The sequence below is a fragment of the Lygodium microphyllum genome, unplaced genomic scaffold (assembly GCF_053477565.2).
Source record: "Lygodium microphyllum isolate KBCC unplaced genomic scaffold, Lygodium_microphyllum_v1.1.10 scaffold_42, whole genome shotgun sequence".
NCBI lineage: Eukaryota > Viridiplantae > Streptophyta > Polypodiopsida > Schizaeales > Lygodiaceae > Lygodium > Lygodium microphyllum.
Window position 1 is genome coordinate 351589 of NW_028229525.1, and position 10393 is coordinate 361981.

At 38.6% G+C, this 10393-nt stretch overlaps 2 non-coding genes across 2 annotated transcripts; both read left to right on the plus strand.

Moving 5' to 3' along the window:
- Positions 1–3023: 3023 nt before the first annotated feature.
- On the plus strand, positions 3024–3096 carry TRNAH-GUG (transfer RNA histidin (anticodon GUG)). Its single transcript has one exon. It is a non-coding gene; the product is annotated as a tRNA-His (tRNA).
- Positions 3097–4540: 1444 nt separating this feature from the next.
- Positions 4541–4611, plus strand: TRNAG-UCC (transfer RNA glycine (anticodon UCC)). The gene has a single exon. It is a non-coding gene; the product is annotated as a tRNA-Gly (tRNA).
- Positions 4612–10393: the final 5782 nt, after the last annotated feature.

Consider the following 10393-nt stretch of genomic DNA (forward strand, 5'->3'; position numbering starts at 1 on the left):
TATAAACTGACCTAAATAAGGTTTTAAAACATAAGTATTATGAAAGTAGTCGAACGTTAATCAAACCAAAAGGCATAACTAAAAACTCATAGTATTCATAACTTGTTCGAAATGCAGTTTTGAAAATATCCTAAGCTCTAATTCTAACTTGATGAAAACCTTGCCTAAGGTTAGTCTTTGTAAAATACTTTGCACCTTTAAGTTAGTCAAACAACTCTTTTACATTGAAAAACAAGTTTAATAATTACCTTATTTGAAGCTCTATCGATAATACAAAGATGTATCGTGTCATCTTTCTTTTTCACTAGCAAAATGGGTAAATAATCAGTGTTTTCAATGGTTTTCTTGACGTATCTGTCAGCTAATATTTTTTACTTTGATAGGGTTCTTTAACTAATATGGTAAAGTTAATCATTTATCTGTACTGTCTAGTAGTGACAGAAGGCAGGCCTACTTTCGCATAATCAACTCAATGACGAAGTATAGCGGTAAAGGGTAGGCAAGCAAATCTCGCACAGACAGCTAGCTCCTGCCGCGCTGTGAATGGTATAGGCTAAATAAATGCTTTCCAAATCAAACGTGCGAGTCACCCATCATACGGCTATCTCATTGCTTGATGGATCTCGCCCAAGCATAGCTAGGCAGGCTAGGCATCTCGACAGAGTGCTGCTTTTAACGAAGTGCAGCATATGGTGGTATACAGACTTCTTTTCTATTATTTGGCGTCCGCTAGGTGCTTTTTCATTGCTAGTAGGTTTCCAAATGCGGGTGGTACAGGCCCTCCGGTTTCCTCTTGACAGCGAGATCTACTCCCGGGATCTTATTATCGTTTCCTATATGGCTTGCCTAATGCTTGATTGGATGTCGTTTAGTTTTTTATTTTTAATGACATAGGTAATTATCCTTTATTGTTTGTGCTATAGGCTGTTTTCCTCGTTAGTTCAATTGCCTTTTAAAGATCTCGCCATTGTTATCTATAAAAATATATGTTTTTTATGCTTGTGAAGCGTGGCCAAGTGGTAAGGCAACGGGTTTTGATTTTGTCATTCGAAGGTTTGAATCTTTTTCGGTGGTTTATTCACTATTTCATCTATCTGATATATAGATATCTATAGCAATCAATAGAGATTGCCTTTTACGTAGGCAGAGCTTTGCATGCCAAAAAAGAGTGATTGCTTTGCTTTACTATGATAAGGCATACACTTGCTGCCAATGACTAGCCAGCCGATCAACACACCTTACCTTGGATTCCCCTTAAAGCTGCTACGGCAAAACAAGATAAATTGCTTTATTTTGCTATGGCAAGGCAAAGCATGCCAAAACTTTATGTTAAACCTCCCCACATGATGGCAATCCGACTAGAAATTTTAGTTCCGATGAGCACGAGCGCTGGGCTGGCTAGTGAAACTCGCCGAGCATAGGATCGCCCACTACAAGACTATGCACATTACCATGCCCTATCAAATGGACCTACGACTTTGAGAACACAAAGTACTCAGCTTTGACGTTAAGGGTTGGCTAGGTAAATTATGAATTGTCAGAGATATAAATTGTCGCTCAAAAAACCTTAAGCCAGGAAAATTCAAAAACGCGTAGGCAGGTGTAATTGGTTTGATTGGCTGAGTGACTGGATCAGAGGGCAATCAATAGGGTATTGTGTAACATTGTAGAGCCAAAACCAAGCGGCTAGGCTGGGCTGTAAGGCCATCTCACGTTCCGGACTCCTGACCTACACTAGGCGATAAGGGTGGATGGATGAAAGGAACATTGACAATCCTTCCTGACATAATGACTCACGGCCTTACCTCTGATTAACGTAAATATGGCAGCCATTCTTTTACATTCAGCTATTGCTCGGTGAACTGGGAGTTGTTTCTTGTCGTTCAATTACTATATAAAAATTTCTCTTAGAATGGATAATAGTAATAATAATACTTGGGTGTATGGTTTAGTTGGTAGAGCATTGGGCTTTTAACTCCCTGACCTGGTACCTTTTTTAAGAATTTGATATATAATGCGGAAAGGGATAGAAACTGGATTATCCAAAATGCCATCTACTAGCAGTCCATAGCCATTGTCTGAAAGCCACTTATCAAGTCTGAAAGCTACTTATCGAGCCTGGATCCATATGCAATTCGCCTAGCTGTAGTAATTTAATGAAATCTTATCAGCTGCGCGGATCCTTAACATTTGAAAATAAAAGAATTCCACTTACTAGGGCCTTGTTTGCTCTATTCAGAAACGATTACGAAAGAGGAGAATTGAACTCCCATGAGTGGCCTCATTATCACCTCAAGATAGCGCGTCTACCATTTCGCCACTTTCGCTGGCTGTTGTATGGATATTGATTAAGATTTAGGAAAAAAAATCATGTTATAGAAGAAAACAAGCCTTCGTTCAAAACAATCCGCTACTAAATGAAACTAAACTAAATAATAACAATTACACCCATTGGGAATAATAATAATAATGAGCTGATAAAGATTCAAATCTTTTCCTTTCATCTCAGCTGGCTTCGTATATGCTAAGCATATTCGGTTACTTGGTTCCTTAATAGACGGATATGAACTAATGAAAGAGTGAAAAGGTTGGACAACGAGAAAGAAACATAGATAAATGAAAACCAGCTACAAAATGCGGCAAAAATTTTATGTCTTGATAAGATATTTAGGGCTTGACCAAATTAAAGCAAGCTCCATAAATAAAGCGCAACTGGGTGGTTTCAAAAAAGGATTGGATTAAGCAGGCCAGGTAAGGAAAATTCCTATTGTACATTTCCTTTGATGAGAGCTTTGTTTGCTCACTTGGTGAAAATGGTAGACACGATAGACTCAAAATCTGTTCCATTATGGGTTATCGGTTCAAGTCCGATAGTGAGCATATTTGCCTATTAAGATGGGTAGATAAGAGAAACGAAAGCTCTGTCTCATTTTAACCGATTCTCCTTTTATATTTAGTCAAATCGATCCCAGACTTGCTTGGGCCTATATTGGATCTAAAGGAGCTTGCAAAGAGCCCCGAGGGCGAGTATAACTTAATAGGTTAGAGTGTCAGATTGTGAATCTGAAAACACGGGTTCAAATCCCGTTACTTGCCAAAAACATACTATTTCGACGCGCTTGACTGCTATCAGCAAACGATACAAACAGTTATAAATATCAAAAACAGACGGAAACCATTGTTTGTAGCTCAAGGAAGGCTGGCTTTGTTTGGGAAACTATTGTTTGTAGCTAAAGGAAGGGCCATTGTATTAGCTTGACTCGGGATTGTTAAATATGAAATCATTATGGCCTTGTTCTTTCTTTCGTTTCGTTAGTTTCGGGTGGCCAAGGTCACCTCCAACTAGGTAACATAATGGCAATGTGTTGGTCCTGGAATGACGGTTCGACTCCGTCCCTAGTTTTTTTCACGAAAGTGGTTTGGTCGAGGGTTTGCCCTTTTTCCTTTCCCTCCACCTCGGCAACCATCACACGGCGGCTTAGCAGCTAGAGTCTCGTGGTGAAGAACCCACTTAGCTGCAGCATAACGAGCTTTAGTATGGTAGGCGGTATTGATATTAATTTTGCCAATCTAATACGTGGCTTTACATAAGACACCATGCCTTAGCCTCCCGTGTTGACAATACTTGAATAGCCCCAAGTAGTAAATACTGCATAGTAGGGGTGATAGTATACTGCTTTGTAGGACCCCGAAGGATACTTAAAGCCTTGCTTTGGATTGAAGGGAGCTGCCATTGGACTGAGATATATCGCAGGTACCTCCCCTACCCGGCCCGTCACAGGGAAAACTATAACCAAATTCCTTTTTATCTGGCATGAGTTTGGAACCACGCACATCTAAAGCACCTTTCACTAGAATCAACGTGTGTAAACCCAAAGCAATAGCGTGGTGAACCTCCGGGTCCAATACTGAAAAATAATGAGTTACTATTATTATTAATAGCATCTAACCAACCGGGTAACCATAAGCTCTGACCAGCTTTTAATGCTGGGCTATCTGTCGAGGATAGAAGTACGTCAAAACCATACGAGACTTTACTTTTAACAAATTTCATTTCTTTTCGTTTCCATTCCTTTAGCCGGCCAAAGGTCTTTTTGATATGATCCCAAAAATGCCTATAATCTTAACAATGCCCAAAGACTTTCTGATAGCAAAAACAAAGAAAATACCATTTCTCATAACTCCAGGTCTTAAGGCCCGGCTTACAATGGATACGGATCCCAAAGACCGGGCCGATATACATTAGGGATCTAACCTTAATCTTAACTCTAATGGTGCGAGTCCTTTTTTTGCAACCTTAACGGATCGCAACTCGCTAAGGAATTTTCGCTTACTCATTGGAGAGATATGAACGGAAAGTTTTCATCGATGGCGTTCCATGAATCATCGTATATGAAACGAATTAAACATAAATAATCCATCACTTGCATTTTACTAGGCGCTTGAGCAAGACAAGGTCTTTGCGCACGCATGGAAGGCCACTTTGGTTAATTTGTATTATAGAAACGATTTATTTAGAATATCTGGGAATGAAACTTAAGCGAATATAGATTAACGGTAGATTATCTGCCTTCCAAGCAGAGGATATGGGTTCGATTCCCGTTATTCGCAAGTAACTTTTTGACAGGCAAGATAAGAGATGGCCATAAGGAAACTAACATTAAGCTAATGTTGATTTTCAATGGGTCATCCTATGCCTATCATCATCTCGGTGTTTCTTAGGTAAATGGAAGTAGAGAAAGAAATGGGATTTTCATTTATGATACAATCTTATTGTATGTTGATTTAGCAAACTAATGTCTCCAAACGGGCCTTCATTCCGAAGCGCTGCAGGCTTGGGCCGGCATGCCCGGACAGGAAATTTATTTGGCTGGCATTACGGTTTTCACGCCCTTCGGGTGGACGGAGTCGAGTTGACTTAATTAGGCTAATGGATCATAATGTGCTCCATTAACTTTTTTGCGAAACCGTCGCACCTAGCCTTGTCTATTCACAAGGACTTGATTTTCCATTCAAAAATTACATGTCAGCGAATAGAATCATCAGTAATGATATTGTGCTTAAAAAGGCAAATAAATGAAACTACTTAAGACACAAATAAGAACCCAATAAAGAAAATGGAAAGTAATTTGTACGGATAAAAGGAAAAATACCTATAAATTTCTTTGATTGTGCAGAAAAAAGGCTGGACAGGTACATGTTAATCTAAATCGTAGGTACTTTGAGATAAAAAGAAAAAAACCCATACCTACTAAAGATATGGCGTTGTGGCTTAAGACATTGGTTTATGAGTCAAATAATTAAGTTGTCTTGCTCCGAAACAAATTAAATACACATCATTATCGCTAATACAAAAATCAGAATTGCCATGAAATATAGAGCTTCAGTTAAGGATATTGCTCATATTTACTATGTTTACCTGATAACAGCAAAAGCATTAAAGAAAGCAGCTTTAGGAGTTTAGATTCAATTTATTCCTTTATGGGTAATCATTTGTTTTGGCATGAAAGACCTCCTTTCAATAAACTGCCCTAACTATATATTAACTTTATTAAGAAATGTTTAATGTTGTTTGATTTTCTTCTTCATATTCGTATAAGGCAGCATTAAAATTGAAAAAGTTAATGGCTAAAGGGCAAAATTTATCTGATGTTGCTTTTCAGCATCATATTATTGGAAGCCGGGACCGGAATTGAACCGACGTACAAAGATTTGCAGTCCTCTACATAACCACTCTGTCACCCGGCCTAAAAGTAAGATCACTGTGAACATCTTGCTTTGAAATCTCGATAGATTTCAAACTTAAAGAATCTATCCAAGTACGTTATCTCTTCCTCTTTTTGTTCATAACTTTAAATATACAAAATAATGCATGGTCTGATCAGCTAACGGCTTTGCTATTAATTAAATTGGCATTAACTTAAGCAAAGGCATCTTGTCTGGTTGACAGCAGATTATTTATAGTATTGTTATCGCCAGAAAACACTTTTTTCCATTTTTATTTCTAAATGAGTTAAGTTAGCTTAGCTCATTTGCTCTTCCGAAGAACACATTACCTTTTGCCTTTAGCTTGCCTGCAATAAGCCAATCGATAAGGCCAAAAGCAGTTATCATGTCTCCTAAACCGGTCTGGGCTTTGCTTGCCTGGTGGACCTTTGACAGACAAACAAACAAGATGTCCTATATTATCTTATTTTTTATGATAGCGTGAGCATTCGATCATGGCTTTTACGGAAATCAATTCCCATTTAGTTTAAGCACTTCAAAATAGGTTCTGATAACATATCATCATACTCAATATCTGAAATATCAGATTCCGCTGGTGAAGTCTCTTTTATTGAGTTTTTATCTTAGCCTTCATTAACCTTATTGTTTGTAGTTTTTTTGTATGAAATCCTTATTGGCCATTTTTATGCAGTGTGCATTAAATGCACAAAGATTAGACAACCGGAATCATAACGTACGACAATATAAACACGATATCGAAGCAAACCCATGGAAAATCCGAACGCCATGCAACTTTCTTGTATGATAGGCTTGCTAATGAATATACGTAGGAAAAAGAAGAAAGGAATTAGTAAGTACCACTTACTTAATTTCAAATCAAAATTAAGATTAAATAGAGATATAGGTAGAAAATGACTCCAAATTTGGACAGGTTGCAGCCTTTGGTCCTTATTTTTGTTCTTCCAGCGGTAATAAATTTATAGATATTTTACCATTAACATCCTTTATATAACAATGCTAAGATTGTCTTTATATCCGCAGCACGAAACTATCTGGATTCCTGACTATTTTAGTATTTATAGGAAATCTGTGTATTTAAATATTTGAATTTCGGATCCGATTCTACTTTTATCTGGGTATGTTATAATATAGCTATTTTCTTATTGGCCATTTTTCTTTTGTTTTTATTGGCAAATTGGTTGCATCTACAACCGTGTATAGAAACCATTAATTAAAGGTTCTTTAATGTCTCAATTATCATTTATCAGGACTTTTTGGTTAATGTAAGTTCCTTATCAATGATTAGATACTTAATTTATATAGCTATTTCTTTATTAATAAAGTGCGGGGGTTGGATTTGAACCAACAGTCTTCAGATCATGAGCCTGACGAGTTTGCCAATTACTCTACCCCGCAGAACCATCTTATTGATTATTCAATTAAACCTAACGTTAGAAAGTATTGCTAGAACCTTCAATTTGACTAAATTTTGTTATTTCTTTTCAAGAAACTATCATTTCCTATTATGCAAAAATTCTTATATTAGATGACAATAACCGATTTAAATGACTTATAGACAAAAGTCTACTTTATATAAACTTTCAAACAATCGTAAACTAGACACCCACCTTTTACATATAACGTTTACTTAATTCCCTGCTTTACCGGATCTTAGCACCCAAAGTCTGTCTATACAAACCTATGGCCTGTATTCGGAGTTTCCTTGAGGTTGGTCAGGCTTGAGGCCACCCTAGCCCATTGAGTGCTCTATCCCAAACCATAAACATTGTACGCTCTACTGCAATAGATTTCGCGGAAAACCAGCTATATCCGATCTTGGTTGGCCTTTCCAAGCCGCTCTATCTTTCGATCGAGATTAGACTATACGTTTTCCCATTCCCAATGTAATTTTTAAGTTAGATCACGAATGCCATAAAGATATCCCCATTACGGTTATATTAGAAGCAAAATGTAGTAATAAACTTATTTTTAAAGACGTAATCCATCTGTTAGCCAAAATTAGGTCTGTCTGCTGCAGCCACGTCAATCCTAGCTAGTCATTGTTTGGAATGACTGCAGCCACGTCATTCTAAACATTGTCTAGCTTTTGCTACCGCATTACGGTTATATTAGAAGCAAAATGTAGTAATAAACTTATCGTTCTAAACATTGTCTAGCTTTTGCTGCCGCATGTATTAGAAGCAAAATGTAATAGGTAAGTTAGGCAAGGCGAATCATCTTACATTCCGGATACTGAGTTAACCGGTCAGAAGATAAGGACCGGGACCCCAACAGGCCAAAGCCACTGCTTTTGAAAAGACTTCTTATTGTAGTTATAGTCTTACCGTGATATGTTCTTTTTGGCAGCGCTTGAAGTGCTGGCCAACAATGGAGTTTTTCAGCTTAACGTGAAAATATTTTTGTCATTTTAATTGATGACTCCGCTTGCCGATTGCATGGAATGCAAATTGAAAGGGGATATCAAAGTCAAAAACCTCATCACTTTCATTAAGAGAATTCAGCCTCATAGCGGTGATTTACGGTCATCAATGTGATGTGATCGCAGCGTTATGCGAAAACAATCCGGACTGTCCAACCACGTCTCCCGGTAATTTCCAGTACATATGGCAGAAAAAGGCGCTTTTCACACATCGAGGTCAAAATGGCATCGGGTGTTTCACGTCTTATTAGAGTGCCGGAGATTTCTTAACTTACTTAAAAAACAAAAAAAGGCAACTATACTAAAGCAAAGAGGTACTGGGGCCATGGTGAGTTCAATTGATGGGTTTAGAGCGAATTTTTTTTTTACAACAAAGATTGCTATGGCGCAACCCGTTTGGATTGGCCGAATAGGTTCTTATTAATCGATTGTTATTATACAAGAATTCTTGTATCGCTCATGCAGATCTTCCATCTACCGGAAACCAAAGGATTCATTGCTTTTCCTTTTTTGTCGAACTTGTATAAACACAACCCTATTTGCACCTATCAGTTACGAACTTGCTATTGTTATGAAAGACAACCCCTAGGCTCAGTCACAGCAACGAGTACCGAACCGTCGTTCCCACGGCTACAGTACCAGGAGTTGCTGCTGAGCCAGCCCGTTCAAAACAGTACTTCTGTCTAGCAGAAACTATTAGCGACATCCCTAGAACAGTATTCGTATCGTGAACCAATGGCCACTTTTCCGGTCGAAGGAAATGCCTAATAAATAGTCAAATACTGCACTCTTTAGCTACTGTACTCCGGAAACAAAGTAAGGGAAAGCCCCGTACGTCAAGAGCTGCACTGCTATGAATCAAAGACTGTCTGCTCGCCGTTTCCGGCCAGTATTGCGGGTTCAATGGCTTTATACGAATTAGCTGTTTTTGACCCATCCGATCCCCAGAAATGGAAATTGTTAATACTGGCACTGTACCTTAAGTGGGAGATGGAATAGCCCGCATTCATGGTTCGAACAAAGTAATGGCTGGAGAATTGGTAGAATCTGAAGATGGTACAGTAGGCATCGCTTTGAATTTAGAATCTGATAATGTTGGCTAAGTACTGATGGGCGATGGTTCGACCATACAGGAAGGGGGTTCCGTAAAAGCAACGGGAAAAATTGCGCAAATACCAGTTAGTAATTCTTTCTTAGGCCTTTAAGCCAGTAAATGCTTTGGCCCAACCGATCGATGGAAAGGGTCAAATCCCAGCTTCTGAGTCTAGATCAATTGAGTCTCCCGCACCATATGGGAATTATTTCAAGACGTTCCGGTGGCGGAAAACGACCCGAATCTGCAGGAATTCGGGAAGGTTGAAGCAATGGCCAAACCTCCTTGAGGCTACAGCAATAACGTCATAAGCAATGACACTTAACTAAAGCACTTTATCCTCGCTTTCCACCTTTTATCTAGGGTTAGGAGGATCACGCGCCATAATGCCGGATCTCCATCTTTCTTTGTTGGTTGCTCTCCAGTCGCAGAATTATGAATAGTTTCACTAAAAATAAGTTTATTGGCTTGAAAAAAAAAATGAACCAATCCTTTAGCCTGGCAACCTGTACTATTTTTGCTGCCTCCAGCAACCTGTTGCAACTAACTTCATATTCAGGATGAAACAAGACAATTATGCCAGATAGTAAGGAATTACAAGTTTTCTGCACTAGAAAAAGCTAATAAATGGACTCGACCCATTATATATTTTTCCAGTAGTCATTTTAGGGACGTTTGCATGTACTGTGGGTCTTGCGGTTCCGGAACCATCAATGATTGGTGAACCAGCAAATCCTTTTGCGACTCCATTGGAAATATTACCCGAATGGTACTTTTTCCCTGTCTTTCAAATACTTCGTACAGTTCCCAATAAATTATTGGGGGTCCTCTTAATGGCGTCCGTACCGGCGGGCTCGTTGACCGTTCCTTTCATAGAAAATGTAAATAGGTTCCAAAATCCGTTTCGACGCCCTAAAATCTTAACCACGAAGGCACCCGCTTGCCCAAAATAAAATGAATTAGCCGGATTGCTGCTTTATGACACTTGCTAGACCTATAAAAAATGTTATGATCTCCAGACCTATAAAAAATATTATGATCGCAGAAAACAAACATAATCAATGCGATATAGCCAGTCTTTGCTATGGCATGCGATAAGCCATATTCGCGATCAGCTGCATTGTCTGGCCTGG